Source organism: Lepisosteus oculatus, chromosome 14, assembly GCF_040954835.1.
Source record: "Lepisosteus oculatus isolate fLepOcu1 chromosome 14, fLepOcu1.hap2, whole genome shotgun sequence".
In the NCBI taxonomy this organism is placed as follows: Eukaryota; Metazoa; Chordata; class Actinopteri; order Semionotiformes; family Lepisosteidae; genus Lepisosteus; species Lepisosteus oculatus.
In genome coordinates this window covers 12,893,235-12,914,267 of record NC_090709.1, presented here as the reverse complement: position 1 = coordinate 12,914,267, position 21,033 = coordinate 12,893,235, and the positions used below count along the sequence as shown (strand labels likewise).

Sequence of the window (21,033 nt, the reverse complement as noted above, 5' to 3'; positions counted from 1 at the left end):
TTATTAATAATAATAATGAACAGCGCATTTAACACTGAGCACATGCGGTCCTTCTTTGCAAAGGATTGCAAAAGCTGGGAATTAGCCTTTCACTCGTGTTGTTGAAGACCGTATCCTGGCTTTGTTGCAGGAAATGTCTGGATGCCATCACCGGATCAAGGAGAGGATCAGGGTTTTGGGAAGTCTTTTTGATGCCTGACACTGTGTGTTTCCTGGTTGTAACGGGTGTCATTCTGGACCTAAACAACAGAGAACACCGTTGAAATAGCTGAACTGCCTAGCGGACACTTTGTCGCCTTCTTCTGACCTGTATTTAATGCGATTCTCTGAAAACTTGGCACGTTATATCTGTGCTACCTTTATGGAGGGCACACTCATAAGAATCATAGATTCGATCACAAGCATCTAAAAATGAGCCTGAGAAAATGACATCACGCTATGAGGCTGAATGGCACAAATTCTCCTGTTACTTCTGCAGCAAATGTGTGTTTTTTGCTTCTTATTTGGCAGCAGTGGGATTCCAACTCACACCCCCAAAGAGACTAGAGCTTTAATCTAGCTCTAAATTAAAAACTAGGTGACTTGTAATGGCTGGTAGGAGAGGAAAGGTATAAATGCTTCTTTTTTGGACAAAGTCTTTATCTTTTTTTTCACCAGTTGTTTTGATCAAATTATTGTAACGCAGTGCCATATTAAGGTATAATATGTACATGAACGTCATGTCTGAGTCGATGATGGCAGCTGAGTATCGCTGGAGGACAGTTCATCATGAGTGGGTAAGCCTGCATAATGAGGGAGAAGAGATCGGCCTCTCTGATGCAGTGTCCAGTGACACTAACCTTCTGTCCTACTGTTCTCTGCTAATGTAGATGGTGAATGTTTATTTAGGTGAATGTAAGGTTTCATTCTTGTAAAATATTTCCGAGCACTTTTTTTGTTGCTGAAAATTAATCCTGAGCATTTGAATGAATTCCGATATTGTCACCTAATTCCATACATTGTTTCATCAAACTAGAACATTTAGAGGAGGTCAATTGCATTTATGAATTGCATAGTGATAGTATTTCTTTCCATTTAAATACTTCAGTCAAAAATGTAGAGAAGGTGCTCCTGTTTTCACCATTATAAGAACTGTGATGCACCAGTAATATTTACTCTCATAAAAGTATTGTAATTGTATTGTTCTGTTCTGTAACAATCTTGAGTGACACAAACCTTCTGTTTTACTGCACTACACTTCTCCAGAGGCCAGTTCAGCACACAAGGATCCTCAGTCAAACAAACACTGCAATCGCTTGATAAACGCTATTTCTCATCCTTTCTCTTAGTGTCGGTGCTACTATTGTATGCAAAGGAGGCGACTTGACAATGAAGAGAGTCTTCATGAAGGTGTGTGTCGGCAAGCTCTCCACTGTCAATTGACTGGGCTTGTGAAGAAATCAATCTCATTCAACAACCATACAAATTGCACAGCTTAAGGCACATGAAGCGAAATCTGTGAGCTGATTGACACAAAACAATGTCACTTCACATTATCTGCAAAGTTGTTTTGCTTGTCTGACCACCTCTTCCTACTTTACAGTGAGCACATATATTTCAGTTCCTTTCTCCCATGTGGAGATGTATCCACTGCCAAAACTGCTGTCTGATTATTTAAATTACCTGTAAAACTGTTACATGACTTCATCTAATTGTAAATTTATAAGACGGTCTGTGAGACATTTGTGAGAGTAGCTGAATCCCAGGGCTGGTATGGAATCACACACAGGCGGGTCTTCTGTGTGATCTGAGTCCCACTGCTCAGAGCTACAGACTGGTCAAATGGTCACTATTGTAGACACGACCATCGGACCATAGGCTACAAATAATCAATATACCGATCATAGTGTCACTACTGTTGTTTATTACATAAATACTGTATATAAATAATAAGATAATTCCACACTCATAAAACATTTATAAACATTTTGGGAGGCTGACATACAGTAAAGAAAGTAATACTGAAGAGTTTGGAAGTCCTGGAAAGCGTTAATAGATCCTTCTTGCTTTCGACCTGGAACAGAGCCCACAACTGCCAGATCAGTGACCCCTGAGCCCAGTTCACAGAGAGGAGAACCAGGAGCTCTTCTATGTCTCTAAGAGGGCTGGGAGGAAAGATAAAAGGGGGAAATGTGACATGAGTCCAGGCTGTTCTGTCTGATATTGTTCATGTAGCAGCACTGATTGTCTGAATATCTTCTGGTTCTGGATTGTGAGGATAGAGAGCAGTACGGAGTTGAGATCCTGTCTGAGTGTGAGTCTGAGCTGTGAATCTCACTGAGAAGAGAATAATGATTTTTTATTCTGCCTGAGAATTTTCCTGAGAATTTTTTTCTTTTCCAAGTGGTGTTACATCCCCTTCAGATACTCTACACAGACTGCCAGAGAGAAGAGGATAGAGAGATGGACAGATAAGAGCACACACAGCAAGAGACACCGACGTCTTGATTTACTTTGAAGCAAGTGTTAATTTCTTTTCTGGAACAAGTTGTTTCTGAACTTCAAGAAATTCATACAACTTCTGAAAGATAAAATACAAATCTTGCTTCTCAGGACAGAAGAAATGCTTCCAAAAAATGCCAGTGATTTTTTCTCCTTTTAACGAAAAGTGGAGAAAAACAACAGCAGTGCAACTCCGTCGGCTTGATTTAGCTTAATACAAGTATTCACTTCCTTTTCTGTAGATTACAGCCTGCGAAAGATGAAATGAACTTCTTGGTTACTCTTAGTCAGTGCAGAAGAAATACTGCCAGCTGGCAGGAAAATGACAGTATTTTATTTTCTTTAACTACAAACATGTGAGTTGTGAAAAGCAACGGGAATGTGTCCCTGTGCAGCTGTTAAACAAAGGGCTGGTGGGTCAAACGTACTCAGGGACGTGCTTCAGATTGTGATGATGTAAACAAAATCTCCGCTAAAAATTGAAGGGATTTCTTCGCAAACCCTCTTGAATGTGGCAGGAAATCTTCGTGTTTTACTCGTGTGCAACTACAACAAGTAAACAAATAAGTACCTAAGTCAATGTCCAAGAAAACCATCTTCACGTGTGGAATTTTTCTTTAACTGGCTGTTGGGAGAATTCATTTATACACCCGTTGTATCCTTAGCAAAAATATTTTAAAATTAGAACACAGATTTGTTGGAGAACTTGACAATCCTTGACAATCATTATTAAATGAGCATTATACAAATGTGCGTTGATGTTTTTAATATGTACCTTAATTGTAATATATATATATACATAATTGCTTTGATATGGATGTTCATTTGAAGGAATTGAGGAAACTATGAAGGATCGCAGAACAACCAAAGATACATTTGGGCATCTGCTATTGGTAAAGATGAAAGAGTACCTTAAGTGTGAAGCTTTCATACACACGAGAGAAAAAAACAGTTTTAATGCACTTCATTAAACTGATGGTATGCTTATCAATCGTGCATAAAGTGTACATAGCAGAGGATGGTTTTGATCCATCGACCTCTGGGTTATGGGCCCAGCACGCTTCCGCTGCGCCACTCTGCTGACAGCTGTTATAATGTGATTCAACACAACTGCTCTATCTTTGCTTTCTAAAAGTGCGCCCGAGATGAAAAGTCTAAACGGTAAACGCAGACGTCACTTTGAGCACTTGGTCTTTTATAGCACAAATCATCACCCGCTGCTCTACATGGGCGTGTCTTCAATATCGTTGAGAACCAAACCTTCTGCTTTCCGAGACAACTGATTCTTTCGTCGTTAATTCCCAAATCTTCAATGAGAATCAGTGAAACGAAAATCAAACACATGTACACACTCGCGTCCTAACCTGAAAGAAAAATCTACACCCACTTTATAATACTGAAAATGATTCAGGAAGTACAGCAAAGTTCTAAAACCAGCGAATGCATCTGCATACAGTACATAAAATGTCAATTTTTCAAAAGTAAAATCTTCAGCTTTGAAAGATTACCATCCATATATTTTCGTTTTTCTCTTTTTTTACATAACACGCTTTCGAGAAACAAACTGTCTTTTAATTAAGGTTTCATTAGAAAATGTGTATCTTGGTTTGCCAAGTTAAAATCGGCACATCCCAGTGGGCAAAAGATGTAGAATATACGACTATTGAACGCATACCAGACGTGTAACTGTGCTCCGTAACTGGTCTAGAATGAAATTGATTATATGTTTATTATACATAAATGGTTGTAGTTCTATTATACGGATAAATTTAGAAGACTACTATACATATATAGTTAAAGGTCTATTATACATCAAAGAAAGATTAGATAGAAAGAAACTATTCACACCTGAAAAATATGTAGTTCAAATTATACATTATATACAATATTGTAATCAACAAATGTCTAACCATCATAAAAACACAACTAGTAAACTTCAGTTACAAATTCTAGTAACATGGCAATATATATATATAGTAATGACAAACACAAACTAATTACATGAACACGCTAATATTTAACTCAAAACCACATTTCGAAACTTCTTTATTTCCACGAAAATATTATTAATGTAGCACAAACGCTACTTTCTAATAAAGACAGAAAGAAACTATTTGTTTTGTGTCTCATAGTGATCCTCCTCTCGATACTAATGAAATGTTTAATATGATCCCTCGAGAAAAAAAAGGAGTCAATTTCCGCCTGGAATGATTGATGCCCCATCAAACATTTTGTAATATCCCTGGAAGTTTATACAGTAGAATCCTGGTTCGTGGCTTAAATTCAAGGTAAACAAGACTAAGGAAACGAGTTGGAAACTTGATGTCGAAGTGGGATTTAAATCACCCGGAACATTTCACTACATTGGGCAGTATGTGCTAGGGAGCATTGCTTGACGTCCCTTTGATAGCTCAGTTGGTAGAGCGGAGGACTGTAGTGGAGTCAGTAGGGAATCCTTAGGTCGCTGGTTCGATTCCGGCTCGAAGGAAGGTGCTTTTTGTGTACTTTAATCAAAGAGTTAAAAAAGCGAATCTGTTTCATTCAGACATTTATCAAAAGTTCAATAAACGACGAAGTAGAGGTTCCTGTTCCGAATTCAGCCCACGTCTGATTGTCTTGTTTTGGCCAAGATCCGATCTTTGAATTAAGGGACTACTCTGTCTGCTTTGTAATTCAAAAATACATACAAATGTCAAGTTTTTTGTAGATATAAAGGTGTTCTCTGTTTTCAAAGGATAGGTACTTAATTGGCATAATGATTTGGTATTGATTTTGTATCGTTGTATTATGAAGTTTGTGCTTTCTGTGTTTTTATTGTATTGTGAACTTATTTTTTAAACAAATGCTTACAAAGGCAAACACGGCACACATCTGTTTATACCAGTGGTGAATTGTACATTTGTACAAGCTACTGTGCACTTCTGGGAGTATAACAGGTTCGATATAAAGTGGCAAAAATATAAAAGGGGAATATACCCCAGACTGCGTATAAGCTCTCGTTGTGACTGTTGTTTTATTTTTAGATAAAAATGGCGTACTGTGCACGAAATGTTGCAGAAACACAATTTGATATTTTAATAATTATTATTTTAATAATTTGATCAAATTGAGGCCCAGGATCCAAATCTTCAGTTCTGATTTTTTTAAGTGATATCTTTCCTTCCTGTCGTGGAAGTCACACGATGTGAGCAATTGTTTTTTTTACGTTGCGATCCAAAGATCCTCAGGCGCACTGTAACCAAACCAGGATGGATTCTGCTCGGAGCCGGACTGAGCTCATTCTCACTCCCTGTGCTAAAAACAGAATTAGCTCTTCCCCGAACATCGTCTACAGCTGCTGGATGGTGCTCTGCGTCTTACTGCTCCGGCAATTACTTTGACGAAAGACAGATCACTTGTGCGCTTTTAACCTTCTCGCAGCTACAGCTATAGCCCTGAAAAAAGCATTAGCTTTATCAGTTTTTACATTAATCTATTTTGAATCAAAGTTTGATATTTTTTTATTTTTTATTGCATTTTACATTACAATTATAATAATAATAATTATTATTATTATTACGCACACTTATATAGCGCTGTTCTGGATACTCCACTCAATGCGCTTTACAGATAATGGGGACTCCCCTCCACCACCACCATTCTCCTGAATGATCACAGAGAGTCAGGACCTCGGTTTTACGTCTCAGCCGAAGGACGGCACCTGTTTACAGTTTAGTGTCCCCTTCATTGTACTGGGGTATTAGGACCCGCATGGACCGCAGGGTGTGCGTCAAGCGACAGAAACCAGACGTGTGTCGGGCTCGGCTGCGAGCAGGACAATGACATCACAGGGACAAAGTAGAGGAAATCAAAAGGGTTCTATAAAAGACCTATGTAAGCTGTTGGTTTGCAGTCTGGACTCTAAATCCTCCGATCCGATTTTAAATCTCTCTAATACCTGAGCTGCGGCTTCTTCCGAGTATTTATTCGTATACTTATTATGTGTAAGTGTATAGATGAAACCTTTCATATATTGTTCAGTTTAAATCAAAATGCTTTACTAATACAAGAGAGAAGTATAGTATGAAGGATGTGACAAATCTATGATTTCTTGGAACAAAACGGTTTTTATTTGCATTCGAAATGAAGCGGAATTTTAGCGGGACACACAAACCCTTTGTCCTTTTTAGAGTTTTTAGAGTGAACAGACATAAAAATGTAGAAAACGTGTTTTTTAGCACTACAATAGCAGGGTCAGTGGCATAATGAATAACGCGTCAGGCCTCGCGTCAGAAAATTATAAGTTGGACTGCCGTCTGGCTTGTTGCGTTTATACCACTTACGTTGTTTTATATAAATGAACTCCACCTGAAAGCTATAGAAAACACTTTGGGTAAGTTGTCTGCAGCCTCATGCGAATTTCGACAACTTACCCAAAACACTGTACTGTCTGGAGATCAGCTCCAGCTCTGAACTCAATTGCAATGAAAAACCATGCGTAACAAAACTGGAGAACAGCTGAACTTGTGTTCAGTTCGGTGATGAGGGATCAGAACTGTCCTTGTTGTAATTAGCACGAACTGCACAGGCTCTGAATCAGACCATGTCAATTAGTCTGATCAATGTAGGACACGTTAATGTAGAATTATTAAAAGGTTTATTAGTTAGTTAGTTCAAGTTTACCCACCTGAACTAATGTAGAATTATTACTTGGTCTGTCTCTTGTTTGTATATAAATGAATGACTCTGACAACTTAATGTTAGTTTTTAATTTAGTTTTACGATGTAGGTCAGGCGTTGACATATGCACGAGTATATGAAATGTCTCACTCCTGATTCAACTCATGTTCTATAGGAGATTGGCGATTCCTGCTGTTTCTCATACAACCATATCAGAACAGAAGCCGTTTCACCCAGCTCTGATTCAAGATCGACTTGCATCTTTATCCCTTTTTTGTTCGTGATCATTATTTTCTTTAGTTATGATCAATATTGAACTTTTTCTAAATGAAATGACAATAATCAAACATGCAGGCAGATTTTTGAAAAGTATTCGGAATTGACAGGGTGCCCCTTTGGAACAATCGTCAGAAATTGTGAGAAAATGAAAGTTATGTAAGCTCTCACACAAAGCATTGAAGATTGGAATCTGAGTGTAAAAAAGTTACCCGTCTCCCAATGATAGGCAGGGATACACACCATGACTCGAATAGACTCAGCGAACTTTAACACCTATGATATTACGAGTGCTTTGCACGTGTCGAATTTCAAGAAGGAACTACTACAACAGTTGTGGACATAATTCAATACCACCGGCAAAGTCCAATGCCGGCAACATCTGAGAAAATAATGTTCACTCATGGAATTTGGTCTTTGAATGGCTGGCGGGAAAATTCATTTATACTCCTGTTGCACCCTCAGCTGAAACATGTTAAAATAACAACGCAGATTTGTTGCAGAACCTGACAAGAATTATTGGGTTAGCACTGTATGTATTCTTGTATATTTACTTTAATTTTAATATAAATGTAAACATGCATGCTGTATAAGCTATTGTAATTTTAAAATATGTTAGCTGAGGATGCGAAGGGGGCTATTATACCTTGTGAAACACACAAGGAACTGTAAAAAAGGCTGTTATTTGAATAAAATTGGCGATCACAAGAAAACCACAATTTATGTGGTATTATCATCAATATCCTTCAAAATCTACGTTCAAATGAAGGATTTGAAGAAACTATGAAAAAAGCAACAGTAATAGCAGAGGATTTTGATTTTTGCTCTTCAAGTCAGCAGATCACCGTAGAGTTGCACCCCTACAAAAAGCACAAAGGATGAATCCCACCACCTTCATTATTGCTGTGTTTGTGCCAGTGAAAGTAGCGTTTGTGTTATTGAAAGCATCTCGGAAGATGAAGGTGCAGTCACTTCCACATGTCATGATATCATTAGATCTGACGACAAGAGCTGAAGCCCCCCCTAGTCCAAGCCAGCAATGTGAAGATGGGTATGGAGGAAGGTAGCGTGGCTGAGTGGTCTAAGGTACTGGATTTAGGCTCCAGTCTCTCTGGGGGCGTGGGTTTGAATCCCACTGCTGCCAAATATTAATGTTTTAAGACCTGCAATACAATCAGTAAAAGCGCTTTTTGTTAGGCTGCGGGAGGTGTTTAGAGATAGACTTTCTAAAAGACAGGCTTAACATCAAGGCAGAAAAAATATTTTGTTTTCTCAACAGAAATTCTCTTTGGCACGTTCAGCTTTATGTAGGGAACAACGTCTGCCGAGATCACTTTTGAGGCAGTGCACATGATAGTGTACCGGCAAGTACATTTAATATTGGCTGTGGTGGTGAGCTGCTTTTGTCTGTGAAACTTTTAATTCTTCACGCCGAATCGTTGGCAGGGGTAAAGCTTATTAAATCTTTGAACATAGCGCTCCATCAGAAATACTTTGTTCGTGATCAAAAGAGATCAGAGGATTAACTTCATGGATTCACATACCATACCTTACAGGAAAGATTTAAAAGGGGAATTGATTGTGCTTCCTGATGTTGTTCCTGTGGTTTCTTTGGATACAGAGGTGAATGTTCTTTGACGTTCTGCTAGAGTATCCACTGGGTGGGCTTTATCAATCAGCTCGGAGAGGTCATCAGTGCTCTGTCTCTGGAAAATAATCAGCACTGTCGTTTTTCCCTGTGCTGTCTTTTAAAACATATAAGATCACGAGTTTACAGATTTCTCCAAATAACAACTATACATTTTAACCCAGCGGTTAGCATTCCTTCAATCCAATAGTTTTACTCCGGGTAAAAAGCAGCGAAATATATAGAGAGATTATATTCAAATATTTCAACGTTCTTATTGGATTACCTGTATGGAGATATCGCTCAGAATTCCTAATATGATTTTGAGTTCAGTTTTGCTTTACTACTTTCAGAGTCTTTTATTGACCTTGCTGAAGCAGAGAAGTGACATAATCACAAATGCGACTTACCTGTGCTACTGTTTTTGGTTAATAATGATTATTGCAAGGAAAAAAAAACAGCTCCTTGCATTAAGAGCAAGAGTAACCAACACGCTCGCTTGTTGAGTTGGGTTTTTTTTTCCGTGGTGCTCTTCCTCAGATGTAAAGTTATTTGGCGAGCAAGGACCTCTGAGAAGGAGCCTGAATCCATCAAGAACTCAGAAATTCTAATATCGCACTACTGTCTTGTGTACAGAGATCTGCTTCTTCCTTTTTGAGTGTTTTGGTGTTTAAGAGCACGCTTCCTACCTCGAATGTTAGTTTCAGGAGATGTGCTACCGGATAAATGATTATCTTGAAAAGGTTTGGGGATGCACTGGCCGGGATTAAAACCCGGCTCAATTATTTGGAAGTCACCTGTACTACCAACACACTTCTAAGAAGCACCCGCACATTTTCGCAATCCTCTCTCTCACCTACAAAGTTATGAAGACACAGACGACCAATGAAAACTAATTTGATTCACCCAAGGCTTCACTCTTCTGTTGTGATGTTGTTTTAATTAGTGTTAGCTGTGATGAGGTATTGTTTCTGTCTCTTAAAGTTTAAGACTCTGCTCCTTTCTTCCTGGTATAGAAAAAAACATGTTCCATCTTTGTTTACAAACACCACTGTAAATTATTTGTCCATCTCTAAAGCCTGTGTGTATTGACAAGGCAATTCAAAAGCACATATTAAATAAGAACATGATCCTTCTTGTTACCATTCCCGTGGTTGGAGCGTTGTTTCGCCCTTTAACGTTCTTCTACAATATTTACAGACGGCTTTATCACTGGAGTTGTGTGCATCGGTCCATGAACATCAACTGTACTGCTGTTTTTCTATGCGTAATTTAATCGCAAGCACTTAAAAGATGCAAAAAGATTTCAAAGAAAACATAATTGAAAGACAGTCGAGTAAGGAGGTAGAAAAACGCTCTCCCCCGTTGAAGAATCAACCACCGTCGCCCATGTGACTGGATATAAAAATAAATTATTCATTTCAATTATTCATGAAGGGTGGATTGTGGTCAGTGAACATATCCACATCTTTAAGTCAGTTCCACCATCTGTGCCATAGGGGATGTAGTTCAGTGGTAGAGTGCGTGCTTTTCATGTATGAAGTTCCGAGTTCAATCCCTGGCATCACCAGATGTCTTACATTATTGTGCTCACATCGCAATCTTCTGTTGAGTGAGAACTCTTTGCTCGTGTTCATAGAGAGACAGGTTTACACAATTAAACTCAGTCACACACGAAGTGCTACAGTGTTGCTCTGCTGTTTTAAATGTACCTCCAAAGCATTTTGTTCTGTTAACTACCAAATGATTTGAACTAATTTTACATCATATTCAGGAAATCCAGAGAAGGTCATCAGACTTTTAGTGGCTGTTGAAGAAAACACCTGTTGAATCTCACCAGGGATTTCTTGAGAGATCATTCAGCAAGCGAGTTAACAGGGGTTAACGTAGAGAGTGGCGGAGGTGGGATGTCAGGGCTTGACGTCACTGCTTTATTCAAAGAGTGGAGGGGTGGGTGTCAGGGCTATATGACAGTGCTTTCCGCAGAGAGTGGTGGGGGTGGGATGTCAGGGCCATATGACACTGCTTTACACAGAGAATGGAGGAGGTGGGATGTCAGGGCCTGAAAACACAGCTTAACGCAGAGAGTGGAGGGGTGGTGTCAGGGCCATACGACACTTCTTTACAAAGAGAGTGGTGGGGGTGGGATGTCAGGGCCATATGACACTGCTTTATACAGAGAGTGGCGGGGGTGGGATGTCAGGGCCTGAAGATACTGCTTTACGCAGAGAGTGGCGGAGGTGGGATGTCAGGGCCTGACAACACAGCTTAACGCAGAGAGTGGAGGGGTGGGCGTCAGGGCCATACGACACTTCTTTATGCAGAGAGTGGTGGGGGTGGGATGTCATGGTTATACGACAGTGCTTTCCATTGAGAGTGGTGGGGGTGGGATGTTATGGCCATAAGACACTGCTTTATGCAGAGAGTTGAGGGATTGATGTCAGGGCCATACGACAGTGCTCCACTCAGGCCTCTGCTTGAATTTGTACTCCTCCTCTCTCCCTACCTCTACTTCTATGATATTTGCACTTTCTGGAGAGGCGATTTTCTCCACTTCAGTAGCCCGATTGCGTGGAGAGGGCTGTAGAATGTGGCACCGCCTTTCCTGCTCCGTCCATGACAGGCGTGCTGGTCTCTGGAGAGAGAGCACGGTCCATCAGCGCACTCCAATAAAGGCACTGGAAGCAGCTGAAACGCATTGGCGAAGCTCAGCACTGGGCCGCTGGGCACATCTTACCACCGTTTCCGTAGTGTAGTGGTTATCATGTTCGCCTTGCATGCGAAAGGCCCTCGGTTCGAAACCGGGCGGAAACAGACTGGCTTCTTTTGTCGCATACAAATGGGTTGTACAACTTTAAACTAGCAAATGGAAGAGGGCTGAAGTAAGAGACAAGATGTAAATAGGGTTAACTTAAGTCAGTTCTGCCTGAAAATTATACTTCTAAGCAACAGGGGTTTATGGCAGGAAAGGGGGTTAACTGATAAGGATTCCAGATGCGAGGGGGCATAATCTTAAACTGACCATTTGGCCAGGGTCTCTTAACTGGCCAAATACCACGACCCCCCCCCTTACCATAACACGGAATGACGTCTGAAGCAGCAAGGAAGGACTATATAACCTAAAAGTTTGTACCGGCACATCGAACAATACTTCGGTTTTGTTGTTTCTTGTGGGAAACAAGACTTCGGCTTTATTGTTCCTTGTGTCCGTCATGGCAGTGAACAGGTCCTGGTTACAGGATCTCTAAAAAAGGAAATAAAGACTGAAATCAGATCCGACCCACCATGCTGCCACGGTGACGGTGCACTGCCCAGTGAAAGTGGCAGCCTGTCCCTGGACTGTGGGAAACTGGAGCACCTGGAGGAAACCCCCACAGACCAGGGAGAGAACATGCAAACTCCACACAGACAGCACCCACACCCCAGGTCCAGCACTGTGAAGCATGCCCGACGATGCGGAAGGGCTTTTACAAATGAGTGTGTAACTCACACTGGTGCCCAGGATGGCCTGCTACCGGAACGCAACCTAATTTTCTTAATGCAGTTTGTTCGAAGCGGTTTGCAGGAGCTGGAGGTGAGGACTGAGCTGGGGTCCAGTGTGCGAGAGTGACTACTGATGTCGTGTGTGTGTGTGTGTGTGTGTGTGTGTGTGTGTGTGTGTGTCTGAATCATTGTGAGCGCCGTCAGGTTTGTGTATTTGTTTAAACAAGAGGACGTGTCTGTGCGGGTCTGACTCTGTGTGAGGGTGCAGCTCTAACTGTTCGCGCGCGGGCGTGTCTATCTCTCTACAATGCATGAGGGGCTAAATCTGCCTCTGAGAAACTGACTTTTCAGAAGAAAAATCTATGAAATGGCACGGCCTGGCCCTCTTCTCTTTATCCCGACGTATAACACACTGGGGGATGAAGCTGGTGTCTTCAGCTGTAACCCTAGCTATTTATGCAAACAGCTCTTTTATGAAAAGCAGCTCTAGGCCTAGACAAGAGGAACAGATAAAACAAATCTTAGATTTATGGCTTATTCAAAGCAGACTGAGCGCTGCTATACTGTATGTAGGAGCCAGAGATGAAGAATGAGCTATTTAAGGAAATCAGGAGTGTGAGAGAGGGAGTGTGTGTTTTTCCTCCCAATAGAGAAGGCTTGTGGTTCTTTCTGCTTTTCTGCACAGGCTACCAACGTAAGTACGTGTTGGGTTCTTGGTTTGAATGCTCGAGTTGTCAGGCTGGCGTTTTTTGTTCCTATTGGAGCCCATAATTGTGAACAAGGCGCTTGAGGACGTCTCTGTGCAGGTGTGCGTTTGTAATGACGTGTGTGCGCATCTCTGTAGCGGATGTTTCAGTAAAAAAACGCATTTAAAACATTCAACCTTTTCATGTTCCTAATATTCTTTCATTCTTCACAATAATAACTAAGGTTGCTGCTGGAAGAGGTGTTAGTGGGGCCAGCAGGGGGAACTCTCACCCTGTGGTCCATGTGGGTCCTAATGCCCCAGTATAGTGACGGGGACACTGGAAAAACTGTAAACAGGTGCCGTCCTTCAGCTGAGACGTAAAACCGAGGTCCTGACTCTCTGTGGTCATTAAAAATCCCGGGGTGTTTCTCGAAAAGAGTAGGGGTTTTACCCCAGTGTCCTGGCCAAATTTCCCATTGACCCTTACCAATCATGGCCTCCTAATAACCCCCATTTATGAATTGGCTTCATTACTCTGCTCTCCTCCCCACTCATAGCTGGTGTGTGGGGAGCGTTCTGGTGCACTATGGCTGCCGTCCCATCATCCAGGTGGATGCTGCACATTGGTGGTGGTGGAGGGGAGTCCCCATGTCCTGCAAAGCGCTTTGAGTGGAGTGTCCAGAAAAGCACTATATAAGTGTAAGCAATTATTATTCATTATAATGTAATAAGTCCATTATTTCTCACCCCTCCATTGCAAGGCATACACAACACAAACACCAGGAACAATTTTCTCAGAAGCCAGTTAACCTCCCAGAAGAAATAAAAGGTGTTAAAAGTAAGTATCTCCTTTAGGTGAGGACAGACTGGATCAAACAAAAACAACATTTGAAGTGAATTGCAAATGTATTGAGTTGTGATGCAACTGTAACTTGAACCTAACATGACTGGGGCGTGCATTTTTGAAATTGCATTTTCACAGCTGAAATACAAAATGAAGCTGATCGCAGTCCAAACTCAAGGTATTGTTGTAAAACTAAATATTCAACATGTTTCTACCTGTCCCTTTTCAGCTCACTCAGAAGTCCACAGCCTGCAGCCTGGTGCCTCTCTGTCTCCCCCCTCCACACTGCTGGTCCAGTGGAGGTGCTGTTTGATCCTGCACGATCTGTCCAGAATCGTATAGTCTTACTGAGCAGCGCAGGGCTCCCTGGCCCCAGGTACGAACAGTGAGTGTCAGTGCAGAACAGCTCTCTGACACTCCGCTCCCTCACTCCAGCTGATCAGGGCAACTACACAGTGAGGGACCTTAATGGAAGCAGTATCAGCACTGTGATCGTCACTGTGGGTGGTGAGCAGGTCTACAGTAGGATCACTAGAGGGCTCTATATTCTTGACAGAGTGTGTTCTTATATCATCCTCTGTCCTGATTGTCTTTCAGCTCACAGAGACAATGTCACCCTGCAGCCTGAAGCCTCTCTGTCTGTCCCTCTGTTCACTGGAGAGCCAGTGGAGGTGCTGTTTGATCCTGCAGGAGGTGGAAACTGGACCTCAGTGTGTTCTGTCCAGAACAGCACAGCCAGCTGTGTCCCCCAGTACAGTTTTTTTTATTTTTGATGATTAGCCATATGTTGATTACAATATTGTACATAATGTATAATTTGAACTCGATATTTTTCAGGAGTGAATGATTGTATATTTTCAGAATAAATTTCGAAACCAAATTATTGTCCCTCGATCTCTGTCTCTCTCTCGTCCTGCTGTCTGTCTGTCCCTGCCTCTCTGTCTCTCTCTCTTTCAGCCCCGTCTGTCAGTCTGTCTGTCCTTCTCTCTCCTTCCTCTCTCTCTCTCCTTCCGCTCTCTCTCTCGGTTTGTTTGTCCCTCAATCTTTCTCTTTGCCTGCTGTCTTTCTGTGCCTTCATCTTTGTGTCTCTCTCTCCTTCCTTTCTGTCTGTCTCTCTGTCTGTCCTGCGTTGTCCCAGCTGGGCCTGTCTCCCCGGCTCTCTGCCTTCAGCTCTGTTCGCCGATGTCCCACCAGCCCGTCTCTCTCTCAGCCTGTCTCTTGACTTGCAGGAGGAAGAGGAGGTGGAGACAGCTCCTCCGGCAGGAGAGAGGAAGAAGGTCAGTGCTGGTCCCACCCTGCCTCCTGTCCTGTCTGTGGTGGAGTTTCGCCATCTTGTCTGTCTTGTCAGCCCTGTCTGTCAGTGTCTCTCTCCTCCTCCTCTCTGTGCTGTGGTGTCCAGTCAGTGTGTCTCTCTCCTCCTCCTCTCTGTCCTGTGGTGTCTAGGCAGTGTGTCTCTCTCCTCCTCCTCTTCTCTGTCCTATGGTGTACAGTGGGTCAGTATTAGTGGGCTACACCCAGGCTCACTCACTGCGAGTGTGATCTCAGCAGAGTCTCTGTACTCTTGGGACACTTGACTCACCTGTCTCTCTCTTTCTCTCCCTGTGCTGTCCCTCTCCTGCCCCCTCTCTCCCTACTCGGACTCCAGCTGGAGGAGGTCCAATCACCACCTCCTGTGAGACAGAAGAAAAAGAAGGTGGGTAATGCTCTGATCCTCTCTTTACTCCTGTCCAGTGTCCAGTCAGTGTGTGTGTATGAACCCCTCTCTCTCTCAGTGCAGTGTTCATGTACTGGAGTCTCCAGTCAGTGTGTGTGTATGAACCCCTCTCTCTCTCAGTGCAGTGTTCATGTCCTGGAGTGTCCAGTCCGACTCTTAACGTGACTCTCCTGTCTCTGCTTCAGAAGTGCTGGTGCGTCTTTTTAAAGTCCCTGAGCTGCATGTCGGTGGAGACAGATGATAAGGACGAGCCGATGGAGGCGGCAGAGACCGTGTGTCAGGAGAGGAAGAGCGAGGGAGAGGAGGAGCAGGCTGCCGGGAAGGACAAGAAGAAGAAGAGGAGGTGCAGGTGAGCAGACAGGGGGACGCCGCCCGGTCGTGTCTGTGATTCAAGAAGGAGTCTCCTCTTGCTGTTTGATGTCATGGTGATGTCCGTGTCTGTGTCCCTCACACCTGCAATAACAATATTCTTTCCAGGTTCCTTTCCTGGTTCTGTGCCAGCTAAGATCGGAGTCGCCTTCCCCACCAAGGACTGGACTGGACTGGACTGGACTGGAGCTGAGGGACACCAGACTGGACTGGACTGGAGCCAAGGGACCCCAGACTGTGCTGGACCGAAGCTGAGGGACCCCAGACTGCACTGGACCGGAGCTGAGAGACACCAGACTGGACTGGACTGGAGCTGAGGGACCCCAGTCTGTGCTGGACCGAAGCTGAGGGACCCCAGTCTGTGCTGGGCCAAAGCTGAGGGACCCCAGTCTGTGCTGGACCGAAGCTGAGGGACTCCAGACTGTGCTGGACCAAAGCTGAGGGGCCCCAGACTGGACTGGACTGGAGCTGAGGGGCCCCAGGCTGTGCTGGACCGAAGCTGAGGGACCCCAGACTGGACTGGGCCAAAGCTAAGGGACCCCAGACTGTGCTGGACTGAAGCTGAGGGACCCCAGTCTGGACCGAAGCTGAGAGACCCCAGTCTGTGCTGGACCGAAGCTGAGGGACCCCAGTCTGGACTGCACTGGAGCTGAGGGACCCCAGTCTGGACCGAAGCTGAGGGACCCCAGTCTGTGCTGGGCCGAAGCTGAGGGACACCAGTCTGGACTGAAGCTGAGGGACCCCGGACTGTGCTGGACCGAAGCTGAGGGACCCCAGTCTGTGCTGGGCCGAAGCTGAGGGACCCCAGACTGTGCTGGACCGAAGCTGAGGGACCCCAGACTGGGCTGCACTGGAGCTGAGGGACACCAGACTGGACTGGACTGCACTGGAGCTGAGGGGCCCCATACTGGACTGGACCAGAGCTGAGGGGCCCCAGACTGGACTGGTACGGAGCTGAGGGACCCCAGACTGGACTGGACCGGAGCTGAGGGACCCCAGATCCCAGTCTGGACTGAAGCTGAGGGACCCCAGACCCCAGTCTGGACTGAAGCTGAGGGACCCCAGACTGGACTGTGGAAAACGTTCACATTATCTCCACCTGAGTCCTCAGACCGTCTGCATGACCTTGTATTATTAAGTATTATTTTAAGGTCCTGTGATGATCGTAAGATGGAGGGGGGGTCACTAAATAAACCCTTGACATTAATCTGTATTGTAATTTTTGTTCTTTTGTTAAGCATCATTAAAATGTTTTTTAAAAAAAGCTTTTGGTTTTTTCCCTCCCCCCCCCCGAAACGAACGAACAGAGTCTGTCTTTCTCTTTCATCCCGGAGAGTTTGTGGTTGATGGATTGAGGCCGAGAGCCCTCGTTGTCGGCGTGCCACCAGTTAGCGGGGCTAAAGCAGGGGGAGCATCGTGTCCAATACTCCTTGAAACGAGACAGATTTCAAGCCACCTCCGTCTGAAGAGAAGGAAGTTGACCACGAACTCCAGGGTGTCCTAGGAAGCTCTTTAGCCATCGTTTGCCCAGCAGCCATCTCACCCTGCAGCTCCCAGCTAGCAGCCCCCTCCCCACTGGAGCCCAGCAGGTAGAAGCCTGGTCAGTACCTGGAGGGGAGACTCCTGGGAAAAACTGAGGTTGCTGCTGGGAGAGGTGTGAGTGGGGCCAGCAGGGGGCGCTTTCACCCTGCGGTCTGTGTGGGTCCTGATGCCCCAGTATAGTGACGGGGGACACTGGACTGTAAACAGGCGCCGTCCTTCGGATAAGACGTCAAACCGAGGTCCTGACTCTCTGTGCTCGTTAACAATCCCGGGGTGTTTCTGGAGAGGAGTAGGGGTGTTACCCCAGTGTCCTGGCCTGATTCCCCCCCTGGTCTTGACCCATCATGGCCTCCTTATCACCCCCCTCTCTGAACTGGCTCCATCCCTCTGCTCTCCTCCCCACTGAGAGCTGCTGTGTGCTGAGCGGACTGGAGCATCATCCACGTGGGGGCTGCACACTGGGGGGGCTGGAGGGGATCCCCCTGACCTGGGAAGAGCTCTGAGTGGAGAGTCCAGACTTATTAATTATTATTATTATTCGTGCTGCACTGGGCTTCAGTCCTGGTAGTGAGAGGGGGATCTGTGATCAGTACAGATACTTATGACTGTATAATAATACACGATAGAAATGGAAAACAGGGTAGCGCTGTAGTCTCTTCGAAACGTTTTGAACTGCCAGAAGAAGTTTTCACAACCCGGACTCGTGAAGGTACAGGTCTTCTCCCTTCGTCCGGAGTAAGGTGAGAGGTTATCCCCTCGGGGCGCAGTATCCCCGATGCACCCCCCCACCACCACCCAAAACGACACACACTTCTGTGACGATTGGGAGACCCCGGTTCGATCAGCCCCTGCGGTGTAGGAAACGACCCGCTGGAGAGAACACGCAGACTCCACACAGAAGGGTCACCTCGGCATTTATTCCAACAGCAAAACAACACCAGAGAGAAACGGGTCTCCGAAAGATGAGCGCACACCGGGAAAAACACTACGGGGTCATTACAAATGGGAATAGGAGTTCTTTTTTTCTTTTCCGGACGTCAGTTGTATCGTGTCCTGGTGATTTCTCCCGTTTCGAACGGAGTTCAATGTCACGTTTCTACTTTATTAGAGAGAGGCACTGAACTTTGGGGAACGTGACATCCACCCAGTATTACTAGTAGGTTGATAAATATAAATGTTCTTTTTCCCCCCGTATGATACCTCGCGAAATATAACGATGGCCAACTCCTTAAGTCGAAATTTAAACCCTTCTCACGCTACAAGACAGTCCGTCAACATCGCCGCGGCCCGAAGCGCGACCTTCGGTATGACGTTGGCGGAAGGGGGTAGGGTAAGTACGTCACAGCCGGGGGAAGCCCCTATCACGTGAGAGGGGTGCTGCGGGCGACGAGCCCCCGGGGGCGAAGAGAAGTTGATTTGCGTGGGGTGTGGAAACACTACACGACCGGGCAAGCGAGCCGTTTTTTTTTTTGTTTTGTTTTTTCAGAACATCAGAACAACCGCAGAGATGACCATCGATCCACTCCGGACGTTTCCTTTTTTGTCCTTTTTGGCCTCCAAAATAAAAAAAAAAACTGGGATCCATCGTGGCGTTGCCAAATTAAAACGTCAACCACTTTTCGGGCTTTCGTGCTGTCCATGATGAAACCGTCATGGTTGTGTAAGGATACGTTACGTCACAGACCGGCGGCGCTCGGACGTGAGGAGTGTCGTTACGTTTTTGAAACGGGCACGTCAGACAAGATCTCTGACAAGATCTCTGAAAAACCCAAACCTGTAAGATTCAATTTCAATTCAGTTTTTTTTACATAGCGCCTTTCACAACAAGAATGCCCCAAGGCCCCGAACAAAGGAGTTGTTCCACACCCCCGCCACCCTCTGTGTACAGTAGAGCCCCCTGTACTGACTGGAGGAGCTCACCCAGCTGTGTCTGGAGAGAAGCCGGGGTATCGGCTTCAACCACAGGGCTGGGCGGCTTGTTCCCCACCCCCACCCCCTTCTGTGTACAGAAGAGCCTCCTGTCCTGACTCCAGTAGGAAATGTCACCTGGAGGCAACACACCGGCTTCTTTTAACAGATCACCTCGGGAATCGGGAACAACGGAGCTGTGTGCGGCCGTCTGTACGGAGGGGTTCAGCGCGGGGGGGCTCCGGGTTCGGGTCTGGACCCGGGGGGGGGGGGACTGTCTGTGTGGAGTCTGCATGTTCTCCCTGTGTTCTTCGGGTCCAAAGACAGGCTTTTGGGCTAATTGGCTTCTGGGAAAACTGGCCCTGGTGTGTGTGTGTCCTATGATGGAGTGCTGTCCTGTCCAGGGTGTGTGAGTGAGTGTGTGTTTGTCATGTGATGGACTGGTTCCTGTCCAGGGTGTGTGAGTGTGTGTGTCTGAGTGTCCTGTGAGGGACTAGTGTCCTATCCAGGTTGTGTGTGTGTGTCCTGTGAGGGACTGGTGTCCTGTTCAGGGTGTGTGAGTGTGTGTGTGTGTCCTGTGAGTGACTGGTGTCCTGTCCAGGGTGTGTGAGTGTGTGTGTGTCCTGTGATGGACTGGTGTCCTATCTAGGGTGTGTGTATGTCCTGTGATGGACTGGTGTCCTGTCCAGGGTGTGTGAGTGAGTGTGTGTGTGTCCTGTGATGGACTGGTGTCCTGTCCAGGGTGTGTGAGTGTGTGTGTCTGTGTGTCCTGTGATGGACAGATGGTACCAAGCCTGGACACCCATGAGACACTGGCTTCCTCAGAAGACTCTCACGGAGGGCACACTGTCCCTAACCCGGGTCCAGAAGAAACTACAGTGATCTATAATTCCTGCGCCTCGGAAGGGTTTATGACGTCTATGTCCGGCGCCCGCGCCCGTGGACTGGCGGTTTGGCGGTTTGGCGTCGCGCTCCGCAGCTCGAGCTTCGGTGCGAGGCAGGGCGGGAGGGAGCCGATGTGGTCTCGGCGCCATCTTTGCTGGTGAGTCAATTGTGACTGTTGCGGTACAATAAACCATCAATAAACCTTTTCTCACCCCGTCCAGTATTTCTGTCACGGCCCACGTCCCTTACAATCGACAAACTATAAAAAAAACAGTAGCCCTTCGCAACATTACACGCCATTTTTTTTATTTTAAACGTCCGCTAGATACGCAGGTGGCTCGATACCTGTCTTATCCTCGCCGGCGTCTTTATACCGGCAAGTGAATTTTATTTGGAGTCCCTCAGAATTGTGACAGAAATATCAGTGAACCACAATAAAAAACGAAACTTTTTTTTTAAAGGCGGTGAATGGATTTTTTGAGTAACCGTGTAGCGACTAACGTAAGGAAAAAAAGTTGTCTTTCCCTACGAAGACGTTTTGGTACAGGACTTTCTTT

At 45.0% G+C, this 21,033-nt stretch overlaps 1 protein-coding gene and 3 non-coding genes across 4 annotated transcripts in view; 3 read left to right on the top strand and 1 right to left on the bottom strand.

The window, feature by feature from the left end:
* LOC138242764 (zinc finger protein 271-like) overlaps positions 1-21,033 on the bottom strand; it is a 1,399,044-nt gene that overhangs the window by 1,104,768 nt on the left and 273,243 nt on the right. The gene's annotated exons all lie outside the window — the stretch shown is intronic.
* On the top strand, positions 4,882-4,969 carry trnay-gua (transfer RNA tyrosine (anticodon GUA)). Its single transcript is given in 2 exon segments — positions 4,882-4,918; positions 4,934-4,969. It is a non-coding gene; the product is annotated as a tRNA-Tyr (tRNA).
* Positions 8,479-8,560, top strand: trnal-uag (transfer RNA leucine (anticodon UAG)). Its single transcript has one exon. It is a non-coding gene; the product is annotated as a tRNA-Leu (tRNA).
* On the top strand, positions 11,785-11,857 carry trnaa-ugc (transfer RNA alanine (anticodon UGC)). Its single transcript has one exon. It is a non-coding gene; the product is annotated as a tRNA-Ala (tRNA).